The sequence below is a fragment of the Biomphalaria glabrata genome, chromosome 8 (assembly GCF_947242115.1).
Source record: "Biomphalaria glabrata chromosome 8, xgBioGlab47.1, whole genome shotgun sequence".
NCBI lineage: Eukaryota > Metazoa > Mollusca > Gastropoda > Planorbidae > Biomphalaria > Biomphalaria glabrata.
The window spans coordinates 40,599,393-40,615,063 of NC_074718.1; the positions used below are offsets into that span (position 1 = coordinate 40,599,393).

At 36.5% G+C, this 15,671-nt stretch overlaps 1 protein-coding gene across 1 annotated transcript in view; it reads right to left on the reverse strand.

Annotated features, from left to right (window-relative positions):
* Positions 1–15,671, reverse strand: part of LOC106057354 (gamma-aminobutyric acid receptor subunit beta) — a 220,201-nt gene that overhangs the window by 8,882 nt on the left and 195,648 nt on the right. The gene's annotated exons all lie outside the window — the stretch shown is intronic.

Here is a 15,671-nt window from a genome sequence, read left to right on the forward strand (position 1 = left end):
GAGAAAGAGAGAGAGGGAGAAAGAGAGAGAAAGAGAGAGAAAAAGAGAGAGAGAGAGGGAGAAAGAGAGAGAGGGAGAAAGAGAGAGAGGGAGAAAGAGAGAGAGGAGAAAAAGAGAGAGAAAGAGAAAGAGAGAGAGAGAAAGAAAGAGAGAGAACGAGAGAGAGAAAGAGGGAGAGAAAGAGAGAGAGGAGAAAGAGAGAGGAGAAAAAGAGAGAGAGAGAGAAAGAGAGAGAGAGAGAAAGAGAGAAAGAAAGAGAGAGAGAAAGAGATATATGCTTAATATCAAAGTGAGGAAATATTTTTAAAGCATCAATTGTTTCTGACCATTTCATCCAATGGCTACGTCCGGTGTTAAGTCAAGAAAGAGTAACTCTCTTAAAACCTTTTACCAACACGTTGCAGTGAAAGGCAATGTGGTAATACAATAATGGGAAAAGTTCTACTACTGTAGCAAAACAAAATAGTATAACCGCAGTTATGTCCCTCTTCTACATTCTACTCGATGCAAAAATCATAACTATAATTTAGTCCTAGATCTATATCACTTAAACATCTTCGATAACGAAAGCAAATCTAAATCATTGCGATTAATGAAAAAATGTCATGGAATCCACATATTGATGAAACTATAAAAAAAAAAAAGCATTAGGATTTATTAGAAAATATTTCTATACATCAAATAAGAAAATACAACTAAAATGTTATTTAACCTTGGTTAGGCCAATAATAGAATATGCATCCTCTGTTTGGGACCCCTCAACTCAAGAAAACATTAAGAAACTGGAACAGACACAAAATAGAGCAGTGAGATTCATAAACGAATATTCACATGTGACTAGAGTAACACCTTTGGTAAAATCACTAAATTTAGAAAGCCTTCAGGACTCAAAAGTAAAGTAGCAATTATAAATAAAACACTGAACCATAATCTTCAAATACAAAAACAAAATTTTATAAAATACTCAGAAAGACAAATTTGTACAAAAGCTCCTTCTTCCCTAGCGCCTTTTGAGCATGGAATGGGGTTGCCTGAACTAGTCAGGAAAACAAGTGACTTGGCGCAGTTTAGGACATTGGTTAAAATGCATGACTAAATGCATGACGCGTAGGACGTAATCATCTTCTTTTTTGAAGTAACATCTGTATTATACAAAATAAGATTTCATCATACCTGTACATTGTACATTAATGGGAAGCGTGGTCGAGAGGCTAAGTGTGCTTGAACATGGCTTGGCTTGGCTACCTAGAAGGGGGCTCGAGGTTCGACACCCGACTCGGGCAGAGTTGTGTTTACTGAGCGCCTAAAGGCAGCACGGAAAACCAACTCCTAGATACCCCCTCCCCCCCACTGGTCCACAAATGAGATTGGACCAAAGCGCTCTGAGCATGCCCTGAAGTAGTAAATGATTTCTTGGAGATTAGATCTAAATAATAGAAAAACTAAATTACCATAAATGAAATTGTTCATTACATTTTGTCTTCCCACATCTCGTTATATGTAATAACTATAATAACGGTTATTGCAATAGAGCTGTATGCCTTTAAAGGTGATTGTACTATTTGTGTGTGTGTGTGTGGTCATTTTGGGGATTGTTTTATAATTTTAAAATTAGGTTCTGAAGTTAACATGCACAGGATCTACAGGGGCGATGTCTTTCAATAGATTTTACTAGCCAAGTTTTTATCCTGGCCACAGTGTTCAGACTATTCACCGAATTCAATGTTGTGTCCATCATAGTTTAGTGTGACAAGCCCATAGTTTAATTTTTAAAAATTTATATTCAGTATTAAGAGGGTTACCTGTCTCTGAACAATAACAAAAGCTTTTTTTTTTTTTAAAGTATTTGTAACATCTCTTTTGTCACCTCTTGTGTATGTCTGGTCAAGTGTTTTAGTGGTATGTCTGGTCAAGTGTTTTAGTGGTATGTCTGGTCAAGTGTTTTAGTGGTATGTCTGGTCAAGTATTTTAGTGGTCTGCAGAATATTTTAGTTCATCGAACCAATTAATCATTGTCTGAAGATAGCTCAATACCCTGACATTTAATAATTGTGAATTTTTTTTCCAAATTTTACTATGAGAAACCAAATTAGTTTAAGAGGTTAGAAACTCCGTTCAAGTTTTCTCCACATGAAGTTGAGCTGTTCCCCTTCCCCCAAATCTTGAAATAGTCTTTTTTCCTTTTTCTCTTAATTCTCTAACCCAGTGTCTCTCAAACTTTTTCCTTAACGGAACACTTCGCACATTCTGAGTATTTAGCGGAACACTTTGTTTTCTTTTTAAAGAGATTAATTCACTTGGTAGCCTTCTAGTTAATTATTCCAGCAGTTCATGGCACACCTATTCAGGTGTTCCTCAATTCAGGTTCCTCGCGGAACACTTGGGTTCCGCGGAACACAGCTTTGGAAACGCTGCTCTAACCGGATCTTTAGAAATTCTTGAAGCCTCTAGTTTCAACACGCAATGGCGTGATTTAGTTATGGAATGTCAAAAGTCGGCCGCACAAGCGTTTAATCTTGTTTTTTTTTTTTTTTTTTTTTAATTATCCTGGCCACGTTTCAATTAACTTGAATGCTGTTAAAAACAGATTTTTGAAAAGATATGGATGGTATGTAGAGGACATAATGAATCGGACCGTTTTCCCAAAAGTGCAATCACTGAGCTCATCTTTTATTTTGGATAAACGACACTTTCAGATGCGGTAAGCGCGCTGGACTGTTGTTCGGTCGTCGAGATGTTCCCACGTTCATACTCTGCCCGCAGCAATCTCTAGTTTGGACGAGCTTTGGACTAGGGAAAAGATTATCTTCAACTCTGAAGAGTAACATTCGAAACATAGAAAATATATTACACCTATACCCTTTAAAAGCCATTTATAAGTTCAGATATTATATGTCAGTGCTGACTATGATTTTCGGATACCCAGAGGTCTTAACTGATGTGACTGTCAAGAGCGGGGGTGTGTAAGTTGTGAGATTGTGTGTGTGTTTGTTTATTTTATTAGTTGGTGTGTGAAAGGTACAGACAACTTTTGGGCTGACCCATTGTCTAGGCTGACAGTTTGAACTCACATTATTGTCTCTGTCAGAAGCTAACCTGGTATTGTAACGTTTTCAGACAGTGCACGTTTCAGCAATCCAGTATGTACGTTCAACTTTTTCAACTATGATCGTCTCGTCAGAGAAGTTACTACTATTACTACTACTACTATTATTATTATTGCTAAAGGATATGGACTGAACTGTTCATCTCTTTGTGTTTTTAATTATACTTTGCACAAGACGCGTGGTCTCATCCAGTATTGAGAAGCATCGGAGGTCAAGTCTTAAGCTCTATATTTACAAACAATAAACAGTACATTGTAACCTGACGTCACAAGGGAAGGAACTGGACAAGTGGAACAGATGAAGATTAGTTTAGTTATATTATTAGTTTAATTTCCCATATGCATTATTATTGATGAATTTGTTTTGTTTGGTAATGGAAAGATAATTCATGTATATTATTAATGTTGATGAATGGAAATGTAGTATTAATAATTTCATACTTAAACTCATGGATGTAGTTTGTTGAATTGAAACAAATTACTTGTGTAAACATAGTAAGATGTACTGTGTATTTTTAAGTAATATTTTTTTTTTACCATGTTGTACTTCAACAATCAATGTCATTAATTAATTTTTTTAGTGTACATAATATATACTTAGATTTTCAGGGAAAATCTAGGGGAAGTAAGGGGGAGATGTCAAGAGCGTGGGTGTGTAAGATGTGAGATTGTGTGTGTGTGTTTGTTTATTTTATTAGTTGGTTTGTGAATTGTTTTTATCACGGGATTTTCAAGGGGGGACAATAAGGTTTTCTAGCGGTCAGTCTAGCAGTTGGAGAGCTGACCTGGTCTGAGTAGGGTGCTTGTGTTTGTTTACCAGTATTATGCCTAGCGTAAGGAGATGTTATAACTTATATTATTACTATTCATTGCTATGTGTGAGAACTGACTATTTGTGGGTAATATTATGTGTGGCATTGATAGCCTTTTGTTCAATGAATCTAGTCTAAGCGCCCTGTAGTATGTCAGTTGCGCACATTTTAGTATGTCAGTTATTGATGATTACGTATTCAATATTATATGTGTACTTGCTGTGGGCTGTAAATAAAGAATAATTTTATACTCCTTCGTCGAGTGAATATTTTGTAATATTTATACATGTAAAAGTCTGCATGTGAGAATCATACCCTAGACTATCGAGCTGTATGTCTGTAGTAAAAGTCTGCATGTGAGAATCATACCTTAGACTATCGAGCTATATGTCTGTAGTAAAGGTCTGCATGTGTGAATCATACCCTAGACTATCGAGCTATATGTCTGTAGTAAAGGTCTGCATGTGAGAATCATACCCTAGACTATCGAGCTATATGTCTGTAGTAAAGGTCTGCATGTGAGAATCATACCCTAGACTATCGAGCTATATGTCTGTAGTAATGGTCTGCATGTGAGAATCATACCCTAGACTATCGAGCTATATGTCTGTAGTAAAGGTCTGTATGGTGAGAATCATACCCTAGACTATCGAGCTGTATGTCTGTAGTAAAGGTCTGCATGTGAGAATCATACCCTGGACTATCGAGCTATATGTCTGTAGTAAAGGTCTGCATGTGAGAATCATACCCTAGACTATCAAGCTATATGTCTGTAGTAAAGGTCTGCATGTGTGAATCATACCCTAGACTATCGAGCTATATGTCTGTAGTAAAGGTCTGCATGTGAGAATCATACCCTAGACTATCGAGCTATATGTCTGTAGTAAAGGTCTGCATGTGAGAATCATACCCTAGACTATCAAGCTATATGTCTGTAGTAAAGGTCTTCATGTGAGAATCATACCCTAGACTATCGAGCTATATGTCTGTAGTAAAAGTCTGCATGTGAGAATCATACCCTAGACTATCGAGCTATATGTCTGTAGTAAAAGTCTGCATGTGAGAATCATACCCTAGACTATCGAGCTATATGTCTGTAGTAAAGGTCTGCATGTGAGAATCATACCCTAGACTATCGAGCTATATATCTGTAGTAAAGGTCTGCATGTGAGAATCATACCCTAGACTATCGAGCTATATGTCTGTAGTAAAGGTCTGCATGTGAGAATCATACCCTAGACTATCGAGCTATATGTCTGTAGTAAAAGTCTGCATGTGAGAATCATACCCTAGACTATCGAGCTATATGTCTGTAGTAAAGGTCTGCATGTGAGAATCATACCCTAGACTATCGAGCTATATGTCTGTAGTAAAGGTCTGCATGTGAGAATCATACCCTAGACTATCGAGCTATATGTCTGTAGTAAAGGTCTGCATGTGAGAATCATACCCTAGACTATCGAGCTATATGTCTGTTGTAAAGGTCTGCATGTGAGAATCATACCCTAGACTATCGAGCTATATGTCTGTAGTAAAGAACTCATACCCAGTCCTTTACATTTGGGGACTGTGAATAACCCCGGAGTCTCTTACAGTGACAGTGTGTTATTAAAGACTTTGATGTATCCAGTGTTGGCGTCGCTTATTGAGTTCAATGTTCTTTAGTTTAATATTAAACTTATAAGTGGATCATAATTAAAGCTAACATGTCTAAGAGAATGTCTTGCTACGTCATTAAAGACATTCCTTTGATATATATACACCATGGATTAATTCGATGAAGTACAAGCAATCTTTGGTAATCCAACATTTTCGGTAATCCGACGCCGCCTCTGTTAAAGATTGTACAATGAGAATCAACTTAATTTACATTTTTAAAACTGACGATTATAAGTTTTAATTGAGGTGAAGAGCAAATTCAATAAAAACATTTAACAAAATCCATTTTTTCCCCCCACACTCAATCTCGGATCAAGCCGAAATTTTGCACAATTATTTCTTTTACCTGACAACACAAGAATTAATTGGAATATGTAACCAATTAGTTAATTTACTATTGGTAATTAATTATTTGTTTGGTATCTTGAACAAGGGAAAGAAATAGTAATTGACAGACGTGGCAGTATAAGATGATTTAGTCCCTTCAAGACTCTTGAACCCTGAGTGACTTTTTTTTATACATTAAAAAAAAACAGAAAAGCGATTATGTAAACATTCACAAAGATGTCTTCTTTCTTTCCTCCTCATGTCACAACTTGTCCATAGAAGTGATAGGACAATAGCGTATTGAGATAGCTAAAAGCTAAACAAAAACAATTGGTAAAAATATTTTTAATCGAACAGATTTATCATGTGTTGGATGATCAATACTGTCATATATATATACACACAGATGACTTATCCAAACTAATTGATACGATTACACTAAGCTTCGTTTGTTTTTTGTTCGACTATCGAGTTCACATTGAATAAAATTATACCGTTAGCCTATTTATTTCTATGTCTACTCTCCGTGGCTCGTTCATACTAAAATTCAGTTCTTATGTGTCCAATTGAGGTGTCAAAAGTGTTCCATCAACGAAACAATATTAGATGTGGATCAAATTAACGGGGTCACTTGGTATCGTTACAGAATGAGTCTAATGCTCTATTTATCTTACAAATGTGATCATGACATCATTACCAGCGTCTGGGGTCACTTTATGTAAATTCCTTTCCTTTAGGGCCTTTATCTTGTTTCTTTATCTTCCTTCAGTCATGTTCCTACGACGCCCTTGGGAAGAAAATGACAATGACGAGTAATGGAGCAGGCCGATTAGTTGATTAATTGGCTTGAACATTTGTTTCGTGTATGGATGAATTGATTTTAAATCCTTGATTCTTTTCTTTTTGTTTACCTTGACTGCTTTCTTTATTTTTTACACTCCTCTCCCTTTATTTTTATTTTGTCCTAATAATCTCCCCTTTTTTATGTTATTTATCATTATCAAATGTTTTCTTCATTTTTACATTTCTCTCCCTTTATTGTTATTTTTGTCCTAATAATCTCCCTTTTTTTATGTTATCATTTATCATTATCAAAAGCAACGAATACATATTTTTATAACTTATATAACAGCTTAAATGAGTATTATATATGTATGTGTAGTAACAGATTTAGGTTGTTTGGCCCAAAGCAGATCCAAATACAAATAAAAATCAACCCTGGCGCCAATTTGCACAGGAAATTAGCTGGCAGCAGACAATCTTTAAAGAGAGCCGGAGAGCTCTCCCGAAGGTCAAGGTAAAAACATTAGAGCCCCAAATAAAAAGCGCTAGCCGAAGACGTAGACAGCGAAAATTAAAACTCAAATCCCCAGCTGACTATGGCTTGACCTGCATCAAGTGTGGCGGAATAAGCAGGTCGCAACTGGGTTTGAGTCGTCACGTGAAATACAGCACTCATCCTTAGTCTTCGGAATCGAAAATATTGCAATGAGAAAAAGGGAGATCATTCTGAAAAACAATTTGATCGACAAATTGAAAACTGAAATCTGCAAACTAGTAGGTTCCCGCTTAGACCATAACTGGTAAATAGTTTTTAGTACTGTTTCTTCTTCAGAACGAGGACGTGCGATTTATCTGCCTTTCTTCGTGTTTGACCCTGTCGTCATAACAACATGAGCGGCAGACGAGAGAGATTTCTATCTCTTTATTGTAGATTTCTCTATTTAATTTTATAAATGTGTGTTTTGATAAGGCGGCTAACTCTATGAGAACTTTAAGGTCAGCAAACACGCACGATGCCACTTCACTCCCTTAAATTTTTATAACATTTTTGAAACTTTCTCCTATGGCTTTGAATTCTCACTATATGTGTCGACACGTTCTATCTGGCCACTAAAGCTACATATAGCGAAACATTTCTAATGCTACATTATGGTCCCAAGAGTTCTATCTCAGGTATTAGATGCTATGAATTGCAGAAAACTGAAATAATTGGAGATGCCTGTTTATCAGATCATTGCTGAAGCCCCGACGGTCAAATCGTAAATAGGGGTCACGTAGCTCACGGTCCAACAGACTTCGGAAAATGATTATTAATACAATCGCCAGAGTGATCTACATAAAGTCACAGTAAAATGCGCACTTTCGGTTGTTGCCCCAACCACAAAGAAAAGTCAGATCACACAATGGCAGATCATGCTTGCGAGGTACTGAAACACATTTCCAGTACATTCCAGAAGAGCTGGTTTTCATTCAACGCGTTGTATAATAAAACGAGCACTAACCATAATACCCTAGCATCATGAATATTGACACATCAATTGACCCCCCCCCCAGCCCGGGCATGCTACCCTGCCTCATAGTGGCGCCCGGGTAAAAACGATCGTAGGAGGAAACGATTAGGCTAAAGGGTAGCAAAACAAGACTACTGTTGGGGTGCCTAAGGGGGTGCGAGAGCATCCTCATTGCACAGCGTGGAGTTGTAAAAAAGCTCCCATAACCTTGTTACAATCCAGGCGTTGTTCCTCAATGGGCCGTTACATAATAAATGGCGTGTCCCGGATGGTTAGCCTGGTATAGAAAAGAAAAGTGGCGGGGGTCTTAGTAGATCTATACGCGGCCTCTTGCCGCGAGTCTGACCCACCCGCCAGACAAAACAGTGTACACTGTTTTCATACAGGCCGGTGAGAGGGAGCTCATGTTCATTTTTGCTGGCCTAGATGTCCAAGAGCCGAAGGGTCGACTCTACCTGTCAGTTTAAGAAGAAGAAGAAAGACCACCCCTCCCTCCCCACGTTTCCAAAGTTTCATTTCTCCTTCGTTCTTAAGGGACACAAAATCCAAATATCACACATGGATTTCAGGTGCCAAATGACACTTTTTATTATTATTTTTTTTTGGTTTTGTTTCAAAGTGTTGAGTGTTTTTGTTTTATATTAGCATTGGAATGTTTATTTTCTGTTTCAAAATTATCTTTCATCTCATTTTCACAATTGAACCATTTAACTTTTATTTCCGGCAAGAAACATTGTGACAGTCAAATAGGACTTACTTGATTTGTTCTACTTTAGAGTAATCTTATAAATGACAGACTGTCTGGGTATTTTATTAGGTTGTGTTTTTGTATTTCTATGAACAAAAATAATGGAACGTTTCTCAAGCCATATTCTAAGACAGATTCATACAAGTGCCCCTTCTTTCCTATTGCCATTGTAGCATGGAAGGGGTTGCCTGAATCAGCCTGGAAAACCAATGACTTAGCAGAGTTTAAGTCTCCTAATAGCAAGCACATAGATACGCGTAGGACGTAATTATCTTCTTTATTAAAGAAATCTCTTTAATGTATAAGATAAGAATACATGGCAAACATTTGCTATGACGTGTTTGTATCTAAGCAAAATACTTCAGAATGTCATATATTCTAATTAAAATACTTCAGAATGTCATATATTCTAATTAAAATACTTCAGAATGTCATATATTCTAATTAAAATACTTCAGAATGTCATATATTCTAATTAAAATACTTCAGAATGTCATATATTCTAATTAAAATACTTCAGAATGTCATATATTCTAATTAAAATACTTCAGAATGTCATATATTCTAATTAAAATACTTCAGAATGTCATATATTCTCATTAAAATACTTCAGAATGTCATATATTCTAATTAAAATACTTCAGAATGTCATATATTCTCATTAAAATACTTCAGGATTCTTTAATTTTAACATGAAAATTATATTAAATTTTAATGAAAAAACTAAATGTCATTTATGTAACTATGTTTCTCCACAGATTGAGCTGAAAGAAATTGACCAATCAAATCAATCCTGTCATGCCCCGTACAATTTCGCTCTCATTCTCGATACCCCCCCCCCCCCCGATTTTTAAAAAAAATCTGCATCTTTTTCGCAAAGGGAACTGAATATGTTCATCGTGGGACCAGCTCTCCTCCACCAGGGCATTTCGCATTTATGTGAGGGCGTATGAACAGCTCTTCAGTTCCCTGCCAATCGATGAATTGGCGAAATACTTCCTACTGCCCCCAATCCCTAACCCATCAAAACTGAAGCAGATGTCATGCGCAGAAGACAAACACGAGTATTCGATTAGTTCCTGTGAAAACATCCCAAGTATCGACTGTTCCAATATTTAGTCAATACAATACAGTTGCTTCAAAGAATAAAAATAAGTAATTGTGTCTGCGCATGCGTGAACGCGATTCCACACGCATGCGTCAGAACTCACATGCTTTCTCTATGTTGTGCTTGACTATGTGTTGCTTTGACTCGACCTTATTTTAAAGAAAAAAGAAGTAATATAATATAGAGATACTAAAAAAAAAATGCAAACCTAATCTTAGGGGAATAATTCCACATATACAGCATATAGATCTATATACTGTAAAATGTTTTTCCCCTTTTCGATATAGAACAAAATTAATTAATTACTACTTTTTAATTAAATAATTAGTTATTTTTTTAAATTTATTCATGTTTTACTAGGTACAATAAATAATTGTGTAAAGTTTCAACTTGATCTGAGAATGGGAAGTCGGAAAAATAACATGTTCAAATTGTGTACCAAATTACAAAGTAATACAATATCTGATACCAAAAGCAGTTAATGCGCCTTCTTTGATTTGATAAGTGCATGTTTGAGATAAACAGCTAATCAAAGGACTATGAACAAACAAGAAATAGAACAGTAGCTAATGAAAAAAAAACTAGAAATGGAACAACAGAAATTAAAACAAAAACAAAGAGAGATAAAGAGAAACAGAGAAAAAGTGGTAAGGAAAAGGAGAGAGAGAGAAACAGAAAGTGAAAAAAGAGAGAGAGAAAAACAGAGTGAAAGTGATAGGGATAAAGAGACAGAGAGATATTCTAGAAAAAGCACTAGACTAAAACTATCTGGTAAAGATATATTCTTAAAAAACTTACAATAAATTGTACAATTACTAATAAAATAATGTAATAAAAGGATGTTTATTGGCTTCAAATGTATTGATACAGTTTTTATTAGATTTTACGATAGATTTAGGCCCTACTAAATCCACATCTCATTCTGTAGCGGTAGCGGGCAGCACACAGTATATACATTTACCTAAATATACATACTTCTTATTTACTTTCGTCCAATATACTGTAGCGATCGGAGCTCATGACGACCTGCTTACTATTGTGAAAAAACGAAAGCTTAAAACCTTTGGCCACATTACAAGATCTACGGGGCTCGCAAAGACCTTTCTTCAGGGAACAGTGCCAGGGAAAAGAAGAAGAGGCAGACAGAAAAAGCGATGGGAGGACAACATTAAAGAATGGACAGGCCTGCCATTGAGAGAGGTTCTGAACAAGGCAAAAAAAAAAGGGAGGAATGGAGAAAGACGGTCGACAAATCTTGCCTGGTGCCCCAACGGTCCAACAGACTAAGGGATAGGTAAAGGTAAAATATACTAATAAAATAATGTAATAAAAGGATGTTTATTGGCTTCAAATGTATTGATACAGTTTTTATTAGATTCTACGATAGATTTAGGCCCTACTAAATCCACATCTCATTCTGTAGCGGTAGCGGGCAGCACACAGTATATACATTTACCTAAATATACATACTTCTTATTTACTTTCGTCCAATATAACTTTTTATTTTTTGGTGATACATACATTTATTATTCTTGCAGCAATGAAGCCCATTAGGTTTATTATAGTTCTTCAAGTATCATATAAGTGTATTACATTAGCTTTGTCGATTGTATTATTCTTGCAGCAATGAAGCCCATTAGGTTTATTATAGTTCTTCAAGTATCATATGGGAGTACTACATTAGCTTTGACGATTGTATTAGCTATTCAGCAACAAAAAGAATGTGATATAATTGGTGTAAAACTGAAGAACTACATTAAGCTTTTAAATTATAATTTTAATTCGTAAATTTAAAAGCGCTTTTGAAAATTTGATTTTGTAATCGCGTTGTGTTCATATTAGGTATAGCTTTGAATTAAAAAAAAATGTTTCAACACTCAAAATCCAGCATTTTGTTTCAGTATAAAAGAAATGTTAAATTATTTAATTTTGTACAAATATATTGAAATGTAAACAGATAAACACAAAATATAAATGTTAGGCTTAAAGTTGCTATGCATTATATAGGCTATAATATATATATATGAACCATGATCTGTTCAATGTTCTCTTATCGAATGATGCAATTGTATAGCATAAAAACGTTAACACAGATATTGTTTTTATAATCCAAAAGATAGTTGCATAAACAAAGAAATGTATCAAGCTGTTATAGATAGTTGCATTAACAAAGACATGTATCAAGCTGTTATTGTAACAATGTGATGAATATATCAAAATGTCAAGATGCCGATACACCAAGGTGTCCATGTATCAACTTGTCGGTTCATTAAAGTGTCAATGTAATGTATCAAGGGGTCAATGTATCAAGGGGGTCAATGTATCAAGGGGTCAATGTATTAAAAGTTTCAATGTTTCAAGTTGTCAATGTATCATAATGTCGATGTTTCAAGTTGTCAATGTATCATAATGTCGATGTTTCAAGTTGTCAATGTTTCAGATTTTCATTGTTTCAAATTGTATCAACATTTAAATGTATTAAGATGTCAATGTCTAAAGATGTCAAGGTGACATAAAGTACATTATGACCTCGTAATACAAGCCATTCTGAAGGTTAAAGCCGTCCATCTTCCTAGTCGACCAAGAACCCATCGGATTGCAGGTAGAGTTGCACGCTTTGATCCACCACCCGGCCTCCTGGGCAGTGGCGCAGTTTTGGCCATCTACCTCATCATTATCCATGTCCCAAGTTGAGAACTCCGCTCCCATGACTGGACCGAGGCAGTCCCCATAACTCTCGTTTGTTAACTTGGAGCTAGACCGGAAACTAAATGTGTAGTTCTTGTCAGCGCCATCTATACTGAAGTTGAAATATTCGTTCCCTCGGATTTGGTAGGTGCCATTCGAAAAACAAGTGTCCAGACGTACATGGTTCAAACCCGCTTTGTTCAACGCTCTGATGCTTTCAAGTCCAATCCAGAAATCAAAACTGTTATCCCAGAATCCTCTAACGTAGTCGCTCCACGTGCGGCAGTTTGAATGAAGGTCTCCAATAGTTTTTAGGATGTACGTGTTCTGTGCAGTGCTGCTAATGAGATTGCATTTGCCCTTGAATGGATTCGAAGAGTTTGTGACTTGAAAGGTAACGTCATGTTCATGCCCGGTAAGGTAGCCATACTTCACAAGCTCCGCACAAGAGGAAGTATACCTAGTACACAAATCTCCGACCCATCCCCCCGAGCATTGACACTTTTGTCCAAACGTGACCCAGACGCCTCCGTTGGGACACGACACGCTAGACGTGTAGAAGGTGACATTGTTGGCCTTGGTGCACGCCGCATTCGACACATTCAATGCGCATGCGTCGTGGACGTAACACTTGCTCCCAGCAGCCCTAGTAACGCCAATGCAGGAGCTGTTGGCGAGACATGCCGTGACGCACTGAGCCAAGCTGCTGTACTGCTTGGGAAGCAGACGTGCACATCTCGATTGGACCCTGTTGTCTAAGTTACATATATACTGACGCGATAATGATGTCGAAGAAACAAGACCAGACGATGCTCGCAACATCGACAACACTAACAAAATCCAAAACATGGTTCTCTGGATATCATTACCACAGAAGCCTAATATCAGACTAAAGCCGAAATCGTTTGGTCCTATGACTTGGTCTTCCACACTCTGACTTATAAACTTGCACATCTGAAATAAGTCAACATTGAAGCATTGATTTCACGCTCTCTACTTTATCATTAAGAAAATCTTAACACTTTAAACTCATCATTAAAAGTCCATGGAAATATTCCCCCAGCATTCGTGCTTCGTTTTTAGGACAATAAAAACTGTTCGTAGCATTACATTCTTTTTATTTTATAGCCTTTTCTAATTACCGTTATAGAAATCAAAAGCCCAACAACTAATTAGCGAACAATGAACATTTTTTTCTGTTTCCAGAGAAGGAAAATACGTATTGAAAAGTCAATATTTTGTCCAATGCTTTCACAATTTTCTTAAGCTAAAAATGTTTAACTTTTTTTAAACAAGCAAAATAAAAAGAACTAGTCGACCGGCGGCGTAGCATACGCCGCTATTTTGCAGGGCCGGCCTTAGGTGACCGCAGTGGGCTCCGCACTTATGAGACTGCAGTGGGCCCCGCACTTTCATAGGACCCGCGCTTATATTAAGATTATTAAATTAGTATTAATAACATATTGTGTTTGTTTAGTTCATTTCATGCTTTTAGCTTTCAGTACACTATGATCCTATTACTTGTCTGGACCAATTGAAAAGGGTGTGGGAAAAAGAATGGGGTATCTGGGTGATTGTTTTATAAGTGTATTTATAAAAAAAAGTGAATGACCTGAATTCGAACTCGTCGGCTAAAGCCTTCGCAGGCTTCTAAAGATAACACATAACCACTCTGCTAGCGAAGAGCGCATGCTATGGAAGATTGTAGTTATCTATTGTTTCAAACAAGACCTATAAAGGGGACTAATTCAGCTTATACCACCACTTCAGTCAAGTAATTTTTTCCCCTTGTTCGAAATACTAAATTAAATAAATAATTACCAATAGTTAATTAACTAATTTTTTTTTATTGATTCTTGTGCTGTCAGGTAAAATAAATAATTGTGCGAAATTTCAGCCTGATCCGAGATTGGGTGTGAAAGAAATAATGTGTACAAACTTTTTACCAGACAGACAGACAGACAGAGTGAGTTGATAGAAGCTTTGTAAAATTAAACGAGACTTCTAACATTCTTTACGAACCTATTGGATATTTAATTCTCCAAAAACAAAGTTTTGTTTAAAGCCTTTCACTAAAGGGATATAGACAAAAAAATATTTGAGAATCGCTGATTGAAAAACTATTGATAGGGAGTGAACTTTGAAAATCTTCAGTGGGTGCATTCATACAATTTTGCTTGGAGTTGGACGAAACGTCTGCGTTCTGTGGTCACGTTCCCATAACAGAAGAACTCAAACATTTGAAGAAGTCATTGAACTTTTCAAGTCCAACTGTCCTAACAATGAACTCATAGCTGGGAGTTTGCAGTAGATCCAGTAACTGTCAGGTTTGCTCATTAGCTTAAGTACTACTACTTGTGAACCTCGTTCTATCACACGCAGGCTCATGGGCAGAGTCTGTGCGTGAGCGGTGAGAAGCTTGGGGAGCAATGGCGGATCTGGTGAAGGGTTGGTAGGGGCTAACTATAATCCGACTCCAACCGTTATGGTGGGGAAAGGAAATTTATTTATAAGAAATAAATTGCGAGATGTGTAAGCAGGGCCGGTCTTAGGCCACTGCAACCTATGCGGTCGCAGTGGGCCCCCTCGTTTTCATAGGCCCCGCGCTAATTCTATGTGTAATTATTAATTGCAAAATATATACGAAAAATATTTGGAAATGTCCTGCACTAATTAAAATCTCCTGAAAACTCATAAAAATCTCATGAAAAATAGACAAAATTTTTCCCCAAAACCGGAAGTTCCAATACCGTATTTACTTTTATAGTCACTGGTATAAAAATATGCCATTGGTTGCAAGATTCGTAAAGTAAAGTGAACTTGATAGCATTTTTGTACTTAGAAAAGAATGAATAAAATGCGAAAGCCGAATTTATTTTCTAATATAAAATCTTAATTTTCACTTACTATCCTTATTCTCACCTAGACT